The 23843-nt window shown below is 42.0% G+C and overlaps 1 protein-coding gene across 3 annotated transcripts in view; it reads right to left on the bottom strand.

The window, feature by feature from the left end:
* The window catches only part of GPR68 (G protein-coupled receptor 68), a 207777-nt gene extending 195778 nt beyond the window's left edge, over positions 1-11999 (bottom strand). For all 3 annotated transcript variants that reach the window (XM_069208176.1, XM_069208175.1, XM_069208174.1), the window contains exon 1: positions 11607-11999. The gene's annotated coding sequence lies outside the window, so the exon portion shown is untranslated. The remainder of the gene's footprint in view (positions 1-11606) is intronic.
* Positions 12000-23843: the final 11844 nt, after the last annotated feature.

Raw genomic sequence — 23843 nt, 5'->3', positions numbered from 1 at the left:
GACAGTTGTCGTGGCATCCAAAACAATCTTCTTTGTCAAAGCAATGATAAGTGAAACTTCCAGTTGCCTGCTGCGATGTGCAAAATCTTTAATAATACTACCTTAAAAGTGTATTACTAATAGTAAAAGTAAGTAAAGACAGAAAAGTCATGTTACAAATGAATACATACGGCTTTGTGTCAATCATATTTAGCACCACACCCAGGCATTTGCAGACAGTTGGAAAAACAACAAATGGACGGTATTTTTCCCTTGGAAAGTTGTCAATCCTAATTCTTATTGATAACACGAACAACATTGCCTCGATTTATACTATCTTATTAGGTTTATCTTTAAATAATATCTGCTTGCTGACCTATTGTTGCCATTTCTTAAAAAAATATCTACAGAGGGGGGTTTGACTCCATCCAGAGCAGTATGTCTCTTTCACTGCTATTGACTGTTGAGTGTATCATTTCACCTCCTATGAAGTGCATGTTTTCATGGCATGAGGGTGTATTTTACATAACATAGAATTCTTTATCTCATAAATGCATTCTCTATAGTAATCAGCGATTTCTTGCTTTCTTTTTCACTGCATGTGTTTTTTTAAATAATTTTAATCTGGGCTCAAATCAAGCCAGGCGTATTGACTTTGGGAATTGGTATATCTCATATATACTTGCAGTTATAAATGTTTGCCACCACAATATGATAGCCCCTAAATTGTGATTTAATATTCATAAATTGATGTGGGTATACAGACCTTAATTAGAGCTAAGACTGTGTTTCCTCCTTTAAGGACGCCATACCCGCGCCCAACATTTCTCTACATCCCTTGCAAGAATTGTGATTAGACTAACATACTAACAATGAGACTGTGGTTTACTGTCACTACAGGAGATCGCCACAGAACCAGGTGCGGAGTATTGGTTTTGTACTTCTTCTTTATAACCCATTTTCTCTTTAACCCCCTCAACACGCAAAACTATTCTACACTAGGAGGTGGGTAGTGTTAAGTGTTGGGACCTCAGTAATGAAGAAAGCTGTGGGGCTTATCAGTATACACATGTTGACTAAAAATGGACACATTGCATAATGTTTAGCCATAGTGTATAATAGTTTTTTTTTTTTTTTTACTGGAGGCAAAATACAATAGTCATTGTCTACCACTGGATAATGTTGGAGATACAGCTAGGGGTTCACCACAGTTTTTGAGAATTCATGAACATTGGATCTTGTGCAATAGCGAACGGTTGAGCCTCAGGAACACAATCCACAGCTGGAGATTTAAGTTCCACAAGTCTCCTACTAAGAACGCATATTCAGTAGTCCATCCTGGAACTCCTATTTAGAAGCATGCCGTTACGGCGTATGAGGGTTCACCTTTTGTTAAACAAGTGAACCCAGCCTCAATTGTAATTATGGTGTACCCCAACACTATTATCAGAGTGCTAATTCAGAATATCTAGCCTATTTTACTGTGGTGTAGAATATTCAGCCAACAAAAGTGTCAATGTGGGATTGCTGCTAATTAATTTTACAGTGTTAAAAGCAAACCTAAGTGCCTTATATGTCAAATACCAGGACTAGCTGAAGATTTCTTCTTTGAAATTGACCAACCACCAAAGATGCCTCAGTGGGGTCAGATTGTATAGTTCTAGGGAAAGTAAATATGAAACTTGGACATCATTTAGTGGTCTCCATGGATCACAGCTGTGACACGACTTACCATTTGTGATTCCTAACAGTGCCTTTCGATCCCTGGCCTCTGAGGTGGCACAATCAGTGCTGCAGCCCAACTAGTAGCCCTTTAAACATGTCTCATGCCTGCCATTGCAGCCAGTGTGTGCAGGTTTTAAATTATCATGTTGATCTGGCAAAATTTGCCAAACCCTTCCTTTTTAATACATATAAGTCACCCTTATGTTAGGCCATGAATAGCCCACAGGGCAGGATACAGTGTATTTAAAAGTAGGACATGTACTTTAAAGTTTTACATGTCCTAGTAGTGAAAAACTCTTAAATTCATATTTCACTACAATAAGGCCTGCCTCTCCTACAGGATAACATTGGAGTTACCTTATTACATTTAATAAGCTGTAACTTCCAACTAGGAGCAGGTAGACAGGTAGAGTTAGCTTTTTAAAGAATTGTAATTAAAAGCCTTCTTTGAAGGTAAAGTCAGATTTTTAGTCACAATTCTTAAAATGCCACTTTTAGAAAGTTGGCATTTCTTCTGTCCTACCATTTGGCACCTACAGCCTGTTCCAGGGTCACATGATTAGACATAGCTGGCAGTTGGTCTTTGTGTATTGCTCCCAGACAGCGAGATATAGGGAGGACCGGTGTTGGCAGGATGGGCCAATCTGATTTAATGAGGGGTAGGAGCTGTCACCTACCACACTTGCATATCCCAAAGGCTCTGTCTGGGCACTCTTACAAAGGGCTTGTCACTAGTCTTTTGTGACATTGGACAAGCTGGAGCCAGGACAGGGAGTAAGAGGATGCCTGACACCTCGGGGTAGAAACCACTAGAAGCTTCCTCCACTACAAAGTGGGCACCAGGTATAATTATTGGACCCTTAAACCCAACTCTTCTGTACAATTCTGGACCTGTGGAATCTGCCAGGAAGAAGGACTGCTGTGCTGCTGAAAGGACTACCACTCTGCTGGGCTTCTACCCTGCAGGACTGTTGCCCTGCTGTGCTGACCTGCTGCTCTCTTGCCTAAGTGAGAAGGACTGGACCTGCATCTCTAAACCCCAAGATCCCAGAGTGACTTAAAGGGGTAGTTGACTAGCCTCGTGTCCAGAAGCCTCAGGAACAAAGCAGGTTTCCAACCATCTTGAACTCAGCACCCAGCCTCTGCCATCTGCGAGTCCTGTCCTCCCAAGTGGTGCCACCCGTGTGCTGGACCCTTTTAAGTGGGCCTGAAAGTGCTCTGCCAATCTGTGGAACCAGCAGAACCGACACATCTCCTCTGTGGTGCGGAGCACCTCCCTCAGAACCAGCACAGCGCATCGCATCTGCACTTAGACGCATCGCCATTGGAAGTGATGCATCATCTCTGCTGCGCAGACTTCCTCAATGCAAGTACTTCGCATCACCATTGCAGCCCATCAGAACTGTCGCTGTGCAATGCATCTTCATGCAAGGACAACACATCGTCTCTGCTGCGTGACATATCCTCAGAGCATGACTTTGCATCTCCTTGCAACCAAGATTAAGGTACTGTGTTCAGCAGGCCTAAGTGTGTTCCTGTAGCTGGCCTGCGTTCCACCACAGTCGGCCTAAACTTGAGACTTTGTCCTGGTCTGGCGCAACCAGATATCACAGTTAGCACTTTGTGCTTTTTGGCCCTATTTTTACTGAAATCTTTAAACTTCCATATTTCAGTTCTACTGATTGGATTTTTGTTGTTTTGATCTTGATTTATTTATTAAATTGTACTGCATTTTTCTAAATTGGTGGGGGATTATTCTTGAGTTGTGTCTTCACATTATTACTGTTTGAAGTGTTGGAAACATACTTTACACATTGCCTCTAAGTAAAGCCTGTCTGCTCTGTACCAGTCTACCAGAGGATAGAGCACAGGTTGATTTGAGGTTTGCTTGTAAAGTCACCCTGACAAGGATTGTGGTTGCTGCCTGAGTCATGTTTCACACACCCTCAACCAGTAACCCAATTCCTTACAGCGTGTATATTTAAGTATGTGTGTGTGTGTGAGTGAAAATGTGTTTAAGTCAGTGACAGGTGGTGAGTGATAATGTGTGAAAATGAGTGTCAGTACATATGAGCGAGTCAGAGTGAGCATGAGTGAGTTTGTGTAAGTGGCTGCAAGTGAGGGGGAATTAAGGAGTGTGAATGAGTGTTAGAGATTGTGAGAATCAATGTATGTAAGAATGAATGAGTACAAAGTTAGTGAGAGTAAGAGTGAATGTGAGAAAGTATGAATGAATCTGAGTGATTTGAGAGGGAACGTGAATGAATGGGAATGTGAGAGTCTGAGTGAGTGATAAGTGAGACTGAATGGGAATCAGGCAGTGCAAGTGAGTGCCAGTTAGTGAAAAGTGAGTGAGATTGTGGTTTTATGCTTGCGAGTCTGCTGTTTGCCCTGACATAGTGAAGGTAATTATAGTCTGATAGAGGTATTCATGGTAAAATACTTGCCCTGGCAATCCTTTGCATGACAGCCACTTGTGACAAAAACTGGCAGGCAGGAGGTAATGTTTGTCATAATAGTAAAATACAGATACACTGGAAATATTTAGCACTGGAGGTAGTTATTGACATTATGGTAAAATACTGGTACTTCCATGCTAGATGTAATTCTAGGAAGACGGGGCACCTGTGGAAAAATGCTGGCGCTGGCATACTTGAGCAAATTTTTGCCATGGTTCACCAGTGGCAAAATGCTGGCACTAGCACATTGACTGTACTTATGTTAATGAGGAAGGCCAACATTGGCATGGGTGGTGGAACCATGACAAAATGGTGGCCTTGGCATAGTGAGGTCTTTTTTTTTTTTATAAACACATTTTTATTGTTTTTAAAGAAAAAGTGCAAGATAGTTGACACAGATTATTCAATAAGATCCGATTCCAAAGCATCATTAACAATTTACAGTAAGACATTCTAGGAGATAAGCGGCATTTCAGGTGTTGACCCCACATTAAGAGTCATAACCCCCCCTTGGCCTACCGCATCGCTCCCAGCCACCGTCCCCAAACCCTCTCATGTTTCCGAGGGCAACCCTTAGCTTCATACACCAGCTTTTCTTGGCTTGCGCACCAGTCCACTCCCCTTCTCCACTTTTGGAATGACGGACCCGCAGAAGAGTTCCAGGCAGCAGCGATAACTCTCTTTGCTACCAGCAGGGCGGTACCTGCAAGGGCACGTTTCGCTTGCGCTCCTCCCATTTCTTCCATCACCCCCAACAAGACTAGGTTTGCGGACATCTGCATCTCTTGCTCTAGCACCTCGTTCAATTCACAGACTACCTTGCCCCGATATATCTGTAGCACTGGACAAGACCAAACCATATGGAAGAAATCCGCTGGCTCCCCCGCACACCTTGGACATTGAGTTGTAGAGCGTAAACCAAGCCGGTGTAGCCTGATTGGTGTTAAATATGCTCTGTGTAAATAGTAGAATTACACTGTGCGAAGTCTCACTGACACCGCCAGCACCCTTGGCACCATCAAAGCCTCCATCCATTCTACCTCATCCAGGGCCCCCACCCATGATTCCCATTTAGTTCTTGATGAGTCCAAGTCTCCCGGAGTATTGTTAACTAACATTTTATAGACCTGGGAAACACCTTTCCCTCCCACGTTCCCCATGAGTAGATTGGCCTCAAGCGGGCTGAACTCCGGCAGAGGGCCTGTGGCCGGCAAATGCTCTCCCAGACCGTGTCGAAGCTGGAGGTATTTAAAGAACTGCGTTTGGGTTAGTTGGAAGTCTGCCTGCAGTTCTTGAAATGATTGCAATGCATTACCTTTCCACACATCCCCTACCAGTGAAATACCCGGCAGATCCCACCCCACAAACCCCTCCAGTGCCGCCGTCTCACTCAACCATTTCCCCCTCCATAACGGGGTCTGATGGGTGACAACAGCATTCCATCTAATGTGTTGTAACACAGAGCGCCACGCCAGGAAAACCACCTTAGTTATCGCTACCATGTCCCGAGGGAGGGGTGCGCCGTATAATGCGTTGAGGATACACAGGGAACCCAAGATCTCCACCTGATAAGTCGGGTCTGCCCACCCCGTGAACCAATCATGAATCACCAGCAGCAGGGCCGCCGGATAATATAGCTAAGGATCTGAGGCACCCAGGCCCCCGTCATATATTCCTCTCTGGCAGTTTTGTGCCGCCACTTGATGCCTGGCTCCCTTCCAAAGAAACAATGAGGTGGCTCTCTCTAAAGCTCTAAACCAGGAGCATGGGATCGGGAGGGGGAAATTTTGAAATACAATTCTAGGTAAGACCAACATCTTGTACAGGGCCACATGGCCCATCACATTTAAAGGCAATGCCTGCCACTTCTGCAAGTCTTTCTTGATGCGAGCCAAGAGCAGGGACAGATTTTTGGCCCGCGTCAGCTCAGGGAGAAGGGTCACCCAGATACCTAGATATTTAAAGCTGAGTCTGCGTAAGGGTATCATGTCCTCCCTGTCAAAGCAGTCACGTGAACTAGCCAGGGGGACCAACACCGACTTTGTAGGGTTCATTCTAAGTCCTGACACTTGCTCATAACTTCGTAGCAGGTGGAGACTTCTTGGGGCCGATAAACTGGGCTCTTCCATATACAACAGGACGTCGTTGACATATAAAGCTATCCTGTCTTCTCGGGAGGGCCCCCATCTCCAGCCGCGATATATTGGATCTGTCCTGATCATCTGAGCTAGTGGCTCAATCGCTATGGTAAATATAAGGGGGGACAGGGGCCATCCCTGCCGCGTGCCCCGACGAACTTCAAATACTGAGGACAGGGCCCCATTGACCAGCACACGGGCTGAGGGGTTAGCAAACAGCGCTCGGACCAGGCGGCAAAACCTCGGTCCAAAATCTGCTCGCTGGAGCACTGAAAAAAGAAAGCCCCTGTCCACCGAATCAAAGGCTTTTTCAAAATCTATAAATAGAACAGCAAGGTCTCGGGCAGTCGACGGCACTCGAACAAAGCCACATGCAGTCGGCGGATGCAGTTCCGAGTGCTACGAGTTGCTATAAACCCACATTGGTCGGGGTGTATTAGCTGCGGCAGAATTCTCTTAAGAAGAGCGGCAAGAATCGTGGCGTAGATTTTAACCTCACTGTTAATCAGCGATATCGACCTATAGTCTGCACATTGTAGCGATAGGGGTTGGGTTTTAGGAAGCACCACAATGGTGGCAACGTCCAGCTCCTCCGGGAATGACCCTCGCTGCTCCACCTCCGTAAAAAGTGCTAATAGGTGCGGCACCAAATCTTCCCTAAACGCTTTATAGTACTCTGTGAGGATTCCATCATCAGGACCTGCGTTTTCCCCGTTCCCAATGCAGAAATAGCCGCCCGACTTCCTCCGCATTAATAGGTTCATCCAGGATCTGCACCTCCGCCGCGGGCAACCACTGAAGGGGAACATCCTCCAGCAGTGGCATGCCTGGCCCGGCTCAATCAGCGTCGAAGCCCGATACAATGTCTGGTAGTACCGGGCGAAGGCGTCCGCTATTTCTATGTGACCTGCGACGCAGCCCGAGGGCATGTTTACATAAGGTTCACCAATGGTATATGGACAGCATTAATGGCAAATGTCTGGCTCTGGTATATCATAAGTAATTTTTGACAACATGCTTGCCCAGGCACAATGTAGGCCATTTATGACAAATGGGAGGGGGGGAGGTTGAGTCAACTCCTGTGGAGTATCAGGTTTCACTGGATTGGCACATCATGAAAGGGCTTGAATATTTAAGGAGTGTACCTTTAGGGCCTATGGCTTTTTAACAAATTTACATGAAAGTTGTGCTTCAAAATGCACTAATGTACTCCATGTTTTTCACAATTTTCTCTGGGGCAAGACCACTGAAATCTTTTAGAAGTGGTCCGGCACACTTACTAAACTAGTGTGCTACAATTCAAGGCTAGTATTGCTCCACAGAACTTTCAAATATCATGTCAGCACCCAATTTAGGTGGTATCTAAAATAGACATGTGTGTCTGTTGTCTGGTCATATTAATCCTGCTTCTAATATGGAACTTCAGCTATTTCATTTATTGTGATGTCATCAGAGTTGAGATCATGTGGAACGACCTTCTGGGAAATTTAGGGTGAAAGGCTAAAGGGTCATATATTGTCACTACTTGTGATGTCATGCAGGTCAAAGGGCTTGTCACTTCCGCTACCCCTTGCATTCTGGTGAGTCAACGTCTATGAAGTAATATAGTCCTAATGACCCAAATGGAATTCAGAAGAGGTGACTCCACAATGCATAAGGCGAGGGTTGCCCACCTTGGTAGACAAGCTCTTGAACATGGCTGGTTTAACTATGTCAGCTGAGAAATATTCTCCATTTCCTTACCCTGGAATAACACAAAGTAGTTGTGAGCGTTTTAAACAATTCAAAACAGGATTACGCACAGGATTTAAACCTATGACTACATGGTACAACAGATAACTTCATTGGATCCATAAGTTCACTGAGCTGTCTGCTGATTGTTAATCTTTTTCTGTCAAATCAGAATAGATCCATAGGTGCAATACATGCTTCTTGTTCTACATGCCTTGAAAATAACTTTTGGGCATTCAATCGAAATTGACAATTAAAAATTGTCCGTGGAAAATGACTAAACTGTAGGACTATGTTTTTATCTTATTTTTTAAACACTGCCAAATCTATGAAAATAATCACTCCGAGATCTACGATCAGTTCAAGTATTTACAGAAAATGAATGCTTCTATGAATCAGATTAGACTGTGATCCTGCTAAAATAGGTCTCAGAAGAATTAAAGGCAAAGTCAGTAAACTTGGATGTAACCCCGAGTCATGCTGGTCACGCAGGTAAGGTGACAAGATGGCTCCAAGGCACTGTCACATAACTTTTCCATTCCTTCGCTTCCTTCGGCATGCTATTGTTTTCAAGTTTATTAGTCCAAATCAATTGACCCAAATACAACCCTCAGATTGGAATTAAAGAAACACAAAAGCCCACGAGCGGAAAAGTTGTGTACTCTTGACACAGATTTATCTAGAAGCCATTATTACTGATCTATATGTACTGGGATACGTTATCAGTGTTTTTGTAACATGCAACTTCGCCAACTACAGGCTTCTTGGCGCTTATAGAAAGTACCATTATCAACTAAGGTGAGATGTAAACGCAGACGCTGTAACTACCTATGCAGGTACTGGTACCTGATAGAACCTGCTCATTTAAAACACTGCCTATCACCACCCGGAGGTTTGCTGGCCACAAAAAATATAGAGCCCGCTACAAGCCGCTAAGGTTAGTATTAAAAGTGGTCCATGGCTTAGCTCGTGACCACCTCTCTGACTAATTGACCCATCCTGTTCTCATTGCAAACCTACGATCAGTCTTCAAGTCTCATCCTAACCACTTACTGCTGTCGTTTGGTTCACTATTTTTCCCTTCTAAGGCACTTTCATTTGAATTATCCTCCTTTGTCAGGTGCGTAATTTCAGGGGGCATTGGCTTGTTACATGCAGACAAAAACACACACTCTCTTGGCTCTGTTGTAAAGGTCTTAAAAATGGTTATTTACCAAAATATAGAGTAATAAGTACTTCTCACAATTCACACTCCTCCACCTTCCGACTGTTCGTTATACCCCTTTCCTTCCTGCCCTGCTCCTCATATAATGTATTTTAACCAGAGTGATTGTTGGGAAATCTGAAGCCCCCCCTCCACCCCCAATCTTAATGACCAAGCTGCGCCCCTGCCCGTAAGGGCGCGCCCTCAATGCAGAACTTTAAAGTACCCTTCAAGTCCAGTCTCCTACAGTGTGAAGGCAAAATGTTTGAGCTCTCAGGTTACCCAGGTCTATGGTCAGCGGCTCATCTAGTCCAGGTTTTTTTTTATCTGCATTCTGGTTCTTGTAGTCCTGGTTTTATAATAAATAAAAGGGATAAAAACGGCAAAGAAAAATCTGGGCTGGACGAGCTACTCGTGTTAGAAGAAACATGTAGCGCTGTGAAACCTCACAAATAACTTTCACTGTCCTAATATATATATTGTATTTATTCTCTTTACCATTTTTCTCCCCGTTAACCCGTCACACACAAGCACCTTTGCACTTGACTTTAGTCACTCACTTTGGTTTATGTTAGCCCTCTCGTGCTTTGTACCGGCATTGTCCTGTTGGACAGCATATCTGTGTTAAATGTTAATGCTACTAAGTAAATAATGGCATTTATGCTGTCGTTAATGCTTAGACCTGCTGTTTGATAGTTTAGATTGTTTTTATCGGTGTTTAGTCTCCTCATTTCTGAAGCATGTTTAGTTTCGAGCAGGTCCCCAGGCCTCGTGCACCTTGCCAAGCACAACCAGAACCCTGGATCCCGTACTCTCAAAAGGGCACCCAGACTTCTGGTGCAAATCAGAGCGCTTTGCAGATTCATCTAGTGTATGACGCGCTATATAAGCGCTTCGATACTATTTAAATAATATGCCCCGGTATCGATACCAGGTTAATAATGACATGTCGTTGTTTATTTTAAAAGTTGGTAAAAGTGTTAATACTGAAAAGAAGCACATTATATAAACACTTCGAAAATAGACAAACGCATATATTCTAGAATGAAAACGCAACATCTCCCGTCTGAAGCCTGGAAATAAAGGAAACCATATGAGAGAGAGAAAGAGCTTTCTGAATACACTGTCCAGCTCTCGTTTGTTGGATGCCCTATTTGACCTAATACACTCTATTCAGCCTAGTGATCCCATTCATGGAGTTCAGGAGGCTAATTTACTTTTGTAACTCAGTCCTGGAACAATCCGATGAAAATTACAAATTACCCCAGTATTTTATGACAATTTTAAAAGTGGTAGTTTCGCATTCTCTGAAAGCAAAACAGACTAGGAATGCCATGCAAAGAAAACTGCCATTAGGGAGCGCGTGCTATTTATCCAACAGTCCAGTCCAGTGCTGCGATTCTTCAAGCCCACGTTTAAAAGGGAGAAAGCAAAAAAAACTACATGCCCCAGAATGCAAAGTGCTGGTGAGCAGAGTACCAGGACCCGCTAAATATAACGTGGGGGTGCCGAAAGCTAGGCTCAGGGAGCCACAATAACTCGAGATCATCACCAGTGGCATAATAAAAACTTGAGCACCCCCCATCCCCTCCCCGGTCCACCACCCGTCATTTTTTTATGAGAACGCCCCCGAGCCCCCACCCCCAACAGCTCCGCGGGATCTCAGTTTATGCTACTGGAGAGCCACTGTGCCTGCTGTAGAAATATTGAGAAGCCCGTGGCTGGACAAACTTTCCATACACTCCAATCAAGAAGTGATTTTTAATATGAAATAGTACTTAGAGACGCCACATCAACAAAAATAGCCAGGCTGGGTAGTTTTGTTCCGCAATGGATTAAATACGATAACAGGTGGATTGGAGAGGATAAAATAATGGTATTAATCCGTCTTGGTCTGGCTCGCACTGAACACACGTCTCCAAACTTGGGCGGTTCGCCATCATATGCCGCAACGTGGTGGAGGAAACACACAATAATCATTGCAATTCATAATTTATCAAGGCGCTTATGGCGCAGATGCCTTTTTATTTGCACGAGACGCTATGTAAGGGACCCCAGCGCCACACTCGGTGATGCTGCTGTTATGGCCGCAAAGTTTTTTTCTATTGACAATTTGATTTTTGTTACAATTTCAAGCTACTACTGCTGTAAGTGATACGCACCGCTTTATTCACACCCTCTTTAACTGTTTCACCATTAAAAGTGTGCACAGAGAGCCAATTGAAGCCTCCGAGCTTAATATATTGGTAATTTTGGATTTCCTTCATCAATCAGGCACTATTTACAGAGATAAACAAAAAAATAAGTAAGCCTGCTGAGTTCAAATCCCACAATTTTCAGATTTTGAAATAAAAAAATGAAATTCCTCACCTGAGAGCGGAGTGTTTCAACCGCTGAGGCTCCGCTGCCATTGGCGCCGCAGCGGCTCGTCTCCTTCCTTCCTCCTCCATCCGCCCCCTCGCCGCGCTGACCCCACTCCCCCTCCTCCTCGTCCAGACCTGACTCACGGGGCTCCCCAGCCACGCGGCTGCCGCTGACCTCCCTGCCAGCAGCCCAGGCAACGCGCGCAGGGAGGAGGCGGCTTCCACTGCCGGCTCCGGTCTCACTAAGGCTTCAGTAATACGGACAAACCACCCCCTGCAATAGAAGACTCCTTTGACGGGCTCCCCTCGCGCTACCTCGGTCCCGAGTTTCCACCCCAGAGCATGCACGTGCAGCAGCTGTGAGCATGTCATTTCACACTGAGGAACGCCTGCTTCCAGATTCGACGACTCCAAGCACTGGGTTCACCCAGGTATATATTCGCACATAATTCACCTGCACGCGAGATACCACACGTGTACATGTGGGACACCTTCTTGAATGCGTGGCTCCCAACTTTTGACTTCTGTGGACCCCCACTTTATCATTCCTGGAACCCGGGGACCCCCACTGCATCATTATTGTAATTCACTGACCCCCCCAGGGGTCCCCAGACCACAGGTTGTGAACCACTGACAAAGTTTAAAGGACCATCCACTGACAAGTTATGAGGAATAAAGTACCTCCTGCTGAACATTCTAAGTCTATTGCAAGCCACTGACGAGTTCGAGGTGACATGGAACTCCAAAGTGACTTGCAATACCCTTATCATATACGCTGGAGGTAATTAATCCCATATAATACATGGTCATACCATCACTTTTCCCACAAACCACAACAGTGAAAAACCTGGGTGCGTAGTTCTTTCATATGGAAGAGCGAGCATGTTTGCAAAAATTAAGAATAAAAATAAAACCACTAGTGTAAAATTAAACTCATCATCAAAATTGTTATATATTTGTTGCAAACAGATAGAAGCAGTTAAACATAAGTCAGTTTAAAAACAAAAAAAAATGTGCACTATCTCGAACACGTAGAAACATGCAGAAAGATTCTAGCTTTTCTCTACCTAATGAGTGCTGAAAATAAACATATTCTGTTGGCATGTCATCATCTCCCTCTCCCCCAAACTTACAACCACCAAAACCAACCTCCACGCCGCACTCCTCGACACCGCCACCTGGATGACAGCCAACCACCTCAAGCTCAACTCCAACAAAACCGAAATGATCATTTTTGGACCCAACAAAACCATATGGGATGACTCCTGGTGACCCACCGCCCTAGGCCCCGCTCCCACCCCTGCTAACCACGCACGCAACCTTGGCATCATCCTTGACCCTTCCCTCTCCATGACCCAGCAGATCAACGCCGTCACCTCCTCCTGTTTCAACACCCTCCGCACGCTGAAAAAAACCTTCAACTGGATTCCCTTAGAGACCGGAAAGACCGTCACCCAGTGCTCATCAGCAGCAGGCTAGACTACGGCAACGCCCTCTACGCCGGCATCACATTCAAACTCAAACACAAACTCCAGAGAATCCAGAACACAGCCGCACGCCTCATCCTGGATCTCCCACGCCATGAACACATCTCACCACACCTTAGAGCCCTTCACTGGCTCCCCATCGACAAGAGGATCACCTTCAAAATCCTCATCCACGCGCACAAAGCCCTCCAAAATGAAGGCCCAACCTACCTCAACCATAGAGTGAATTTCCACACTCCCATCCACCACCTCCGATCTGCCGACTTCGCACTCGCTGCAGTCCCCCACATCAAACGCACCACCTCAGGATGCAGATCCTTCTCCTACCTCGCCCCCAAGACCTGGAACTCCCTCCCCACCGACCTCCGCAAGACCCAGGACCTCCTGCTCTTCAGAAAAAACTGAAGACATGGCTGTTCAAACAGTAACCTTTTCCCCCCTCCCCCTCAGCACCTTGAGACCCTAGCGGGTGAGTAGCGCATTTTATAAATATTGTTGATTGATGTCATTGTAAACTAGTAAAATAGATTAGAAGATAAAAAAAAACAATGCCCATTTGTTGCTTCAAACAGCTACTTTAAGTATGCTCCTTAACCTGACCTGCCTCTCACCTTGCTGCTGGTTGTGGCAGCAGGCAGTGTGATGTTAAAACTCAGTAAAAAAAAAAAAGTATAATACCCGAGTTCTGACATCTCTTCTTTATAATCCATTCACATAGTGAATAACAAGTCTCTGATTATAAACAAATTAATGACTGACCTTTATACAGAGATTATAGAATCCCATGTATCATAAATAAATTATTCTCTTACCCAATCTGGGTTCTAGAATGTGCCTTTGTTTGAGGACGTGTGGGTGGACTTTAAAACCCATTGTGATATCAGTCACTGGATGGCCCCTTTGATGGAGTACTCAATTCATATGTTGAGATCCCAAGCTTGCCAGAAGCATCTACCAGAATGATTCTTCTCTGTGTGTTCCACAGTGACATCATGGAGCACACACAGAAGACAACATACATTAATTCCCCTTAACAAATCAGTATTGAATACTAGAAGGATATTATGATAAGCATACTGGAAATCTACTCATGCAATAAATGGAAAGGTAATAAAGTCTCCAGTTGAAAAGGGAATTTTCAGTCTTACACTTTAAGGATTATCTACGAGGACAACTGGTGTTGTCTGTTCTGCTGAAGATCATACTACCACTTTCACAAACAGCCTGACCATGTGCAAAAGCACCCGATCTGAATCCAACATCAACAATTCTCCCACTCTCTCTTTCCTTCTTGCAATCCATTTTCACCAATCTGCCAACACTCCACCATTGTTGACACAAATTTCCATTCACATCTTGGATCTGCACAGTATCACTGAAGTAGGGGAATCCTTTTTAATTTTTTAAACAAAATGGGTGCATTGACATCTACTCAATTCCATGTAATAAAAAACCACTTGGTTACCGTTTCACACTTTTATTCAATTAAGTTCTCACTTTATTGACTGCAACATCAATTTGCTCTTTTGCGTTTTTTATATATTTCTCCAACCATCCCATTAGTTCCCTAATTCAGTCTCTATCTCAAAGGGGTACAACTCCAAACAGACTCTACTCCTTATCATCTAAACAAATGGCGACACACTGTACTCATGTGGCGTTGGCCTATGGGCATGATGAAATATATGAAAAAAGTGGTTCAAAAGACTCATTTATATAACAGTTTTAAATTTTTACAGCCATAAATTTGCCCCACAGTCACCTTCATAGCCCTTATTGCATAATCTAAAGATTTTATTCATAACAATCATGAATGATGAACGAGTAATAAATCTGCTCAAAAAGTGATCACATCATGAAAATGTTCAAGCATGAGGAAATAGTGTGTTTATATAAAAGTGCAATTGATCAAGGAGTGTCATTTTGTTGCAGGATGCTAAAGGCTATGAAGTGCATTCTGTAATCTGGTTGAATATTTGGTTGTATAGTTGACAATGTTTCGACCTCCGAAATTAGTTAAAAAGGTCATCATCAGGGCTAAGGGGTTAGCGAGCAAACACATGTATTGTATTGTATTGTAATAGTATTTATATAGCGCTTACTACCCGTGACGAGGCGTCATGTCTGAAAACAGTGAAAATGCAAGATAGGAGAAGGAGTCTACTGAAAAGGGCAACTGAAATTATTGATTATAAACAAGGCCGAAACTCTGTGTGTAGTACTGTACTTAGATCACCAAGGAACCAGAAAAAGTATGCAGGGATCCCCAGCTACTGAAAAAAAAAACATTAATTGCACTTAGTAAGGTGCATTGGATGCACGATGTACAGAGATTACCAGTTACAGAAAAAAAGAAACATTCATTCCATTTAGTAATCTGCATCGAAGGGTGCAACACATTAAAGCATTGTGAGGCATGCAAGTGTATGTATGTAAAAATGATGACTACATGCAGTATACATAACGTACTAATGGGGTTTAAAAGAGGGGCGCTCGACAGTAGAAGTAACTGTAAGGCTTTCATGCATAAAGAGAAACATGAGGCAAAGCGAGTATTCATCCGGTTCAGCGATATTCACTGTAAAAAAATAAGAATAGGGGTTTCAAAGTCCAGGATATGACACATTTTATTATAGTACAATAGATTAGGAGACCAGACTTAACAGCAGATATTCAAAAAGTGCTTTGAATGGGCTACCGGACACTACCTATTAGAAGGAATACCTGTGGAATTGTCACTGTCCACTAGTTTTTCCTTCAAGGTGTGGCTGAGTCACACTGCAGATTGAGTATGGTGGCAAGTGCGGCCTCGGCAGGCTGAGGGATCCATGCTCAGAAAGAGTCAAATGTTGTACAAAGTTTCCTTACTACAGAAAATGGGGGTTGAATTGAAATGATTAAATTACATCAGCTATTGATTCCTAGAAGCAAAATCCACAGTTCTCTACTTCAGACCGTCTAGCTGAACTGATGCTACACATAAACTGTAAGCACCGACATTAATAGTTATACAGCTCTTCATTCACAAAACAATATTGCAAATAAGATACTAACGAAAGTCCTTTTTAATGTTATGAAAACTATTCTGACATTCGGTTGCCCGTTTAACATCACTAGATCAGTGTCTCTCACTGGTAGGTTGTGAACAGATTTTTGATGGGTCATAAACGTCCAGTTAATAAATAAAGATGCCTTTAAATTTAGCTTTCATCCTATTCATTTGCTGCACTTCAGATACAGAGTTTAAATATCAGGCTATGTCTTCTGCCAAATTGATGATTCTTTTACCATGGTGATCAGTGTTTACAAGCTCCTCTCACTACAGCCAGAGAAAGAAACGTGAGGTGAATTATGTGACAGTCTTGCTGGAGTAAAGTGAGTGTGAAGGAAAAGGTTGTGGGGTGTCTTTTTTGTATCAATCAAGAACGTGTTATTAGTTGTGAATAAACTGCACAAATTCCGAAGTTAGGAAATCAGAAATAAAGAACCTTTTTTGTTATTCTAAAGTGTGATGAAAAAAATGTTTTAATAGGATCAAAACAAATCAAGGCACTTTGCTTGGTGATGCACACATGATATTTTTTCACTAAAACCCAATTTCCATACATAATCATTAGTGTGCAGTATAGTTGTATCAGTAAAACATAATCTCTGTGCAAATTTAGTGGCAATTCCAATGGAAAATGTGCTGCTTGTAAATGATAGTTCCCTACGACACCTTCTGTTACGTAAAAAAATTGCCTGCACCATTTTCATTAAAGCTAGGTGGGTCGCAAAAGTTAGTCGGTCAAAAAATTGGGTTGTGGTTCTAAAACGTTTGGAAAGCTCTACTGTAGGCCAAACTGGGTTTCAGTTTACCACCTTCACTGGTCGAATATGTTACAGATATACAGTCTCATTAGACGTACAAATACCTCCGGCTGTTACGAGAGACCACATTTGGGCTTGACCAAAATCATATAACTGCTGCTAACCGTGTCCTCCACCGAGCACCTGCTTCACAGGCCACAGAGTTCCTAGACAACTCCTGGTGGTACTAGCCAGGTAGTAAAGAAGTCAGGAGCGGGAGGAGCACCAGGACATACTCTACGCACTCAGCGGCTGGGCCTGCTTTGAACTGCCGTGTGACAGTAGCATCTGCATAGTGCCGGAAAACACAGCTGGTTTAGAACTCTCTTCAATCCATGCGTCTTCCTCCAAATTCTCTTTTTTTTTTCTGTTTAGCATTGAACATGAGATCAGGGAGATTGGTTACTCAGAGCCAAGGGTATCCAAAGAAGAAGCATTCAAGGTTGACGAAGGTGCAAAGTATTAAGTTTCATTCGTAAAATCCCTGCCAAAAGTTGACCAATCTCCCTTTCATCAATAATTAAGTTTTTATCAAATAGAAACTGGTCAACCGGCTGGCGCTGGACACACCAAATGCAGTATTTATGCACGGGTAGGCAGTTATAGTACTGCTGACTGAGCTCAAAATCTACCTTACAAGAATTATTGACTGAAACAAAAAAAAATCAATTCGACCCAATCTGACATTTTTTAAGTGTTGGAAGAATTCATTGAAGGACTGCACTAAACAGGATTTTGGCAATGAAGAATTCTGACTCTCAGCCACAGTTGCTCGATGCAGCATCTCGTCTAGTGCACATGGGGCCAAGAAGCTCCTAAGCTGAAATCAACGATTGCTGTAAAACGCTTTTCACTACTTTAGATGCAGTTGTAATACCATTCTCTTTGCCATTATAGAAACTTGAACCAAATGCTGAGTACCGCATGTATTCGCTTTATATGTTTCAGCTGTTGATTGCTTGAATATATTGGTGGATTGGGCCATATTACAGAAAGTGCTTGTGCACCAGCTTTGTGCACCCTCGTGGCACTTTGGTGTTACAGAAGGGGCAACAGACACTTGTGCAACCCCTTCTGTAATACTGATAACACTAGCGCACATGTAGCCCCAGCTCTATTGTAAGAGGGAGTTTCCCAATTTGCATGCAGACGTGGCTGAGTGCAAATGAGGGAATGACTTTCACTCTGTGTCTTATTCCCAACACGAGGGAGAGGCAAACGTCCTTAGGAAGCGTGCTGAAATTGCTGTACAAAGAAGTGGCACACTGTCAGCACACCCTGTGTGGGAAGCTGCATTTAGGGCTGAAAGGGTCCCATTGAACCCCCCGGATATCCCACTCCAGATGGGTGCAGTCACTCACTGCACCTGCCTGCAAAGGAGATCTAATCCCTCTTGAAAGTGCAGGTGGGTTGCCATCTGCCCTGTGAAACACAGAGCAACTTTTAACCAGCTGCTCTATATTTCAAGGCAGCGCATTCATCACAATAGGGCACAATGTTCCTGTATGAGCCCAGTGCACCTAGTTAAAGATGCACTGTGGCACAAGTTGGGAAAATGTACCCTTTTAATAATACTGGCCCTGATCAGCAAACTTTAATTATAAAACAAATGTAGAAAAGCTAAGTTCATTGTGTCAATGTTGCATTACCTAGTGAAAGTATTTAAAGGTAGCTAAGGGAACTCTTATGAGACACTGTTCAGGTTAGTAACAAGTAACAAAAATGAAACCAGGAAAACTGTTTTAATACAATTAGTTAAATTGACAAGAGCTCTGTGAAACTGTGTTTGCTATATGTTGAACAAAGATTTAAAAACGCACAATGCAAGAACTTAGATAGTGACCATTCCCTATGATTTTTTACAGTTAAAGACAGAAAATTGTATTCAATTTCTCTAAAAAGGGAAGACCCTCAGGTTGCGACAAGATATTTCATAAGAGACAATGGGTTCCCAAACAACAGAAGTGAGTGACAATGTTCTTGGAGCAATGGTAAGGTGGAAGTATAATGGGGACAGAGTGTTAAGGGACGCTCAAAAATGGTTGTTCAAATGCAGCATGGGCAACGTCCTCGCTTCATGCTATCACTATTTTAACAGCTTCAACTCTACCCCACTGATGTAGTTAAAATAGTTCTGTAACAACATCAGTCAAGGATTATGAATGACAATTGAATATAAAATTATGTGGGGTAGGTTACTGTTCTGAAGACCTGAATGATTTTCTCACTTTTGAAAGTCTGTGTTCTAAACATTTTTGTATATGTTACATAATTATTTATCTACTGTGCCCTGGTGGACATTATCAACTCTTTCTCCTTAAAGTGCTACACCTATGCTGATTGCACACAGATCATCCTAAAGGTGGCAAACCTGAAGGCGGCAGAATGCTCTGGGAATGACCACTGCTTCTGGGACATCAATAAATGTTGCTGAGTAACCCCCCTTAAACTTAAATGTTCTGAAACTGAGATCCCAAACTGTTGAGAATGGCCAAACTACCACACTACAGCTGTCAAGCTGCAGGAACGTGATGCTCTGCCAGAGACATCCACTGAAGTAGGAATTTTAGGAGTGATCATGGACTCCAGTCTCTTTTTAGTACATCCTGTCAACCAAAACCAACACTTTGACATGTTGTCCCACATCATGATTTGCCTCAGAAGTCACAGGCTACCAGGACATTGTCATGTCTTAACTAGATCACATATATGGTCTCTGCCTTCAGGTCATGCTGTTCCTTCTCTCTACACTGCAATTGATATAAAAATAGGCTTCAAGGCAGCACCTTTCTGTCAGTGGTAATACATAACACTATGCTGTAGGGGAAAATGCAGAGAGGTGCTCCAATCACAATCAAAGTTATGTCCATTCATTGGAGCATCCAGACATCACAGCAGCCGGATTACTAGTTAAGAATGTTGAATCATTTACAAACATCAATAATCTACTGCACGAGTATAGCAGGTAAGGAGACAATAAAATATAGAATATAAATGTAGAACCATGAAAGCAACATTCTACTTACCACATACCTCCCCTCCCTAAAATAAAAAAATATTTTCTGACCCAACAACACCGCCTGACCATACCCTTACATTCTCTTGTTGCTTAGGGAAATAACAATCAATAGATTCCGTAGTAAAATCAGGTTGATTGATCAATTCCAGTTGCATACTTGGTTCAGAGATACAATGCTCTTTGTTGTTTATTTTAGCCAATCTAGCAGTACTCACAATGTATTGTTGTTCATTAAGGCTGTTGTTTTACCCAATTTTACAATTTCCCAAACTTTGGAAAATGTTTAACATTCTTTTTGTACATGTCCTGGTAATTTGATTTTGACGTTATCCACAACCTGCAATTTTATGGGTTTAGGATTCATAAAATGTTTACGCCTAGAATTTTGTGACTGAGTATTGCTGTTAGCAGTGTCATACATTTTTTTAGTATTGCAAATCTTCCTTTAGGAAAACAACCAATTAGGATCAAATTGTTGTCTGTGTCTTCTCTCTTTCAGAAGCATAAAAAGAGAAAAATGTGTTGTGTTATGTGTTATGCAATGATAAGACCATACAAATTTGGAGACATGTTTTTTTAATGTCAATGTGTGCTCTAACAACCAACTAAATACCTTCCACTAACGTTTTATTAAATCTTTCTACAAAACCATTCATGTTTGGGGAATCTGAAGCAGTTTTAATATGTTTAATACCAACACTTTTAAAATAAAATCTCTCCTAGATGAAAATTGTGGTCCGTTATCAGAGACAATGGTGTCTGGTAAGCCCTCTTTTTTTGAAAAACATTCTCAAGAAAACTGATGACCGACTCAGAACTGGGTTGTGCAATCCACTTATACTCCACCCATTTTGAAAAATGGTCAATTAAAACTAAAATATATATCTTTCCTGAAACAATTCCTTCATAAGAACCCAACAAATCGATGGCTAATTGGGACCAAGAAACCACCAGAATAATGATTTGAACTTGAGTAGGTTATTGCGTTTTCAATACTTTGTCTGAATTAAGGCACAAAGGTCAATTTGCAACCAATTTAATAATGCCACTGCCCATTTAAGGCCACCAAAATAGCTCTCTAACTTTCTTAATAGTACTTGTTATCCCCAAATGAGCAATAGAAATAAGTTTTCTTCTGATCCCTGTAGGCAGAAAAGCACATTCTCCTTTGATAATTACATCATTTTCCACAAGCAACTCATCTCTTACTTTCCAAAACACTTGGGGTTCATTGAATAAGTGTTTTTCTAAAGACCATCCTCCACAATAAAGTCTTACATTTCATTCTACACATCATCAGTTGAGCTGGCCAACATCCATTCTTCTTTTGACACACATTGACCAACAAAGCCACATCTTCAACTGTGGTCACAACACAATCTTCCTGAAACAGTTCCTCTGCAGAAACCTGAACTTCTCCTACCAACCTAGACAAACAATCCATTCTTACATTTTGGATGCGAGGTAAATACATAATGGTAAAATTGTATTCATACAATTTGGTCCATAACCTTACTAATCAAGAGAATGCTTTGCCCATTTCGTGGTTTGGGCAGTAATGCATTTAAAGGGTTGGGATCTGTTTTTAAATGGAAAGGCTTCCCCTATAAGTACATTTTAAAGTGTTCTACTGACCAAGTACATCCTAAGGTCTCTTGTTCAATAGTTGAATTAATAGATTCAGCAATAGTCAAAGATCGTGATGCAAAAGCAACAGTGTTTTTGATTCCATTTTTAATTTGTGGAAACACTATTTCTAAACCGGTGGCACTGGCATCCACTGTGACTGTATTCACGCCATCACGTGAACAAGGAAACAATGGTTTGGAAAGAATGATTCCCTTCTTCAATTTGTTGAATACCTTATAGCGTGTGCCTCATTCCAATCAAATTTGTTACCCATTTTGAGAAAATAATGCAAAAGGTGTACAATATCAGCAACATCTTTAACAAATCTCGCATGATATTCACAGAATCCCAAATACAAATTGAGTTGATTGTTGTCAACAGAAAATTGCATATCGCGAATTGAATCCAACAAATCTTTCTTAGGGTAAATGCCTTTGGTTATAATATCATGCCTGAAGTTCTCTACACCTTGAGCAAAACATACACATTTACTCAAACGGATAGTCATTCCTTTCTCCTCCAAAATACCAAAATCTTTATCTAGGATGCTAAAGTGTTGATTTGTAGTTTCAGAATATACCAAAAGATCATCCTGAAATGCCACTTCTCCATCGATATCCCAAAAAGACAAAACATCAGCTTCTGGGATACCAGTGTGGCAGAAGCAAGTCCAAATGTATTCTGACATACCTGAATGCACCATCCGGTGTGCTGAATGTGGTAATATGTTGAGAATCTTCTATCAACTTGACTTGATGATAAGCCGCTCAAATCAATAGTTGTGAAATATTTTGCTCCTTTTAACTTAGCCAGTAACTCATGTACTTTAAGGCAAGTAATTACACTCAACAACAATTTGATTATTTATTGATCTCAGGTCAGTGCACATTCGTAGCTCTCCATTTTTTATTAACAAGAATAGTGGGAGAAACCTATTCTGAAGAATTCACAGGCTCAATTATCCCTTCTTCACACATGTCCTTTAGCATGTGCAACACATCATTTTGAATAGACAAAGGCACGTCTCAATTTATGTTTGGTAGGAACAGCATTTTCTTTAAGTTAAATTTGATTTGAAAAATCTTTCACCTGACCAACTTGTATCCTGAATAAAATACTGTGCTTTTCTAAAACACTTTCCAGATTATTTTCCCTACCAAAATACTTGGTACCCTAATCATATCTTCTGCTAAACATACTCACACTTTGAAGTTGGGATTGAGGATGATATCAGATTGCCCTTGATGTCTCCAACCTAAAACTTGAAATCCATCAACTGCTACATATACGTTGCCAAAAATACTTTTATGCTTAAAACTTAACTCAGTCACAAAATACCCCATCATTTTGATTTCCTTTCCCCCAAAACCAAAAGCTCTCACGTCAGTTGGTTATAAGATTCTGAAACTGCCATTACTTTTAACTTTCTGCCCTCAACAGAAATTTCACACACAGGAGGTAAATATGGCTCTGTATCCACATTAGAACATTTTACCTCACTACTGGCAACAATATGAGTGTCCTTAACTTCAGCATCAGATCTTAAAGTAGCAACACTACACGTTTTTGTCCAAACTTCCTATTGTACTATTTCATCACAGATAGATTGTTCTTTAATACACAGCACACCATTCTCCAAAATATACATTTTATCCATAGATTCCTCTTGTACACTTGAAACCCTTTTTACAATACTCTGACAGAATGTGCCGAAATGCCCTATTTTCTCACACTTAAAGCACTCTTTTTTCTTTGCTGGACAAGCCTAAAACTGGGCACCATACATTTGCTATCCACAACAAGTGCATTGTGCTCTATTGTTAGAACCAAACAAAGATACTAGTGGTTTATTAACCTTATTTTTAAACCTAACCCTAACTGGGTTATTTGTATTGTTCATTGTTATAGCTGCTACCCCCGTTGATGTACAATCTACATTAACACTTTTAAATGAGCTGATGGATTGTTCCACATTTTTAGCAATGTCAATTGCTTCTTGCAACGTTGGATTGCGCTGACGTAGAAGATGCTCTTGTATTTTTTTTTTATTTAAATACCGAATAATCAGCTGGTCTCTAATATATGTATCAACCTGTGCGCCAAATGCACAATCTGCTGCAAGATTCCAAAGTGCAGAAACATAAGAATCCACAGATTCATCCATTAACTGATGTCTAGTGTAGAAATTATATATTTCCATAGCAATATGAGGATCTTCACTAAACCTTCTCAAGGCGATCTAAAGCTTCTGTAAAACAGT

Source organism: Pleurodeles waltl, chromosome 9, assembly GCF_031143425.1.
Source record: "Pleurodeles waltl isolate 20211129_DDA chromosome 9, aPleWal1.hap1.20221129, whole genome shotgun sequence".
In the NCBI taxonomy this organism is placed as follows: Eukaryota; Metazoa; Chordata; class Amphibia; order Caudata; family Salamandridae; genus Pleurodeles; species Pleurodeles waltl.
The sequence above is the reverse complement of the archived record's forward strand: the minus strand, read 5'-3'. Positions and strand labels throughout refer to the sequence as shown.